This window comes from Apteryx rowi, unplaced genomic scaffold (assembly GCF_003343035.1).
Source record: "Apteryx rowi isolate R43461 unplaced genomic scaffold, aptRow1 scaffold_621, whole genome shotgun sequence".
NCBI lineage: Eukaryota > Metazoa > Chordata > Aves > Apterygiformes > Apterygidae > Apteryx > Apteryx rowi.
Window position 1 is genome coordinate 208823 of NW_020450896.1, and position 224 is coordinate 209046.

Genomic DNA, 224 nt, shown 5'->3' on the forward strand with positions numbered 1-224 from the left:
GCTAGAGGCGGGGCCCGGGCGGCAGGGGCGGGGCCTCCGGGGCGGTAGGAAGAAAATTCAGTGAGCCACATTCTTTAGCAAAAGACGTTCCTTCGTTTAAAAGGGAAACGAACGGCATAACGGATAAAATGCAACAGCCTAGCATTCTCCTTTAGGAAACGTTGACCAGTCGGTTTTACTGATGCCATCAAGCCACACCACCTCCGTAACGCAGAACTGCTCTC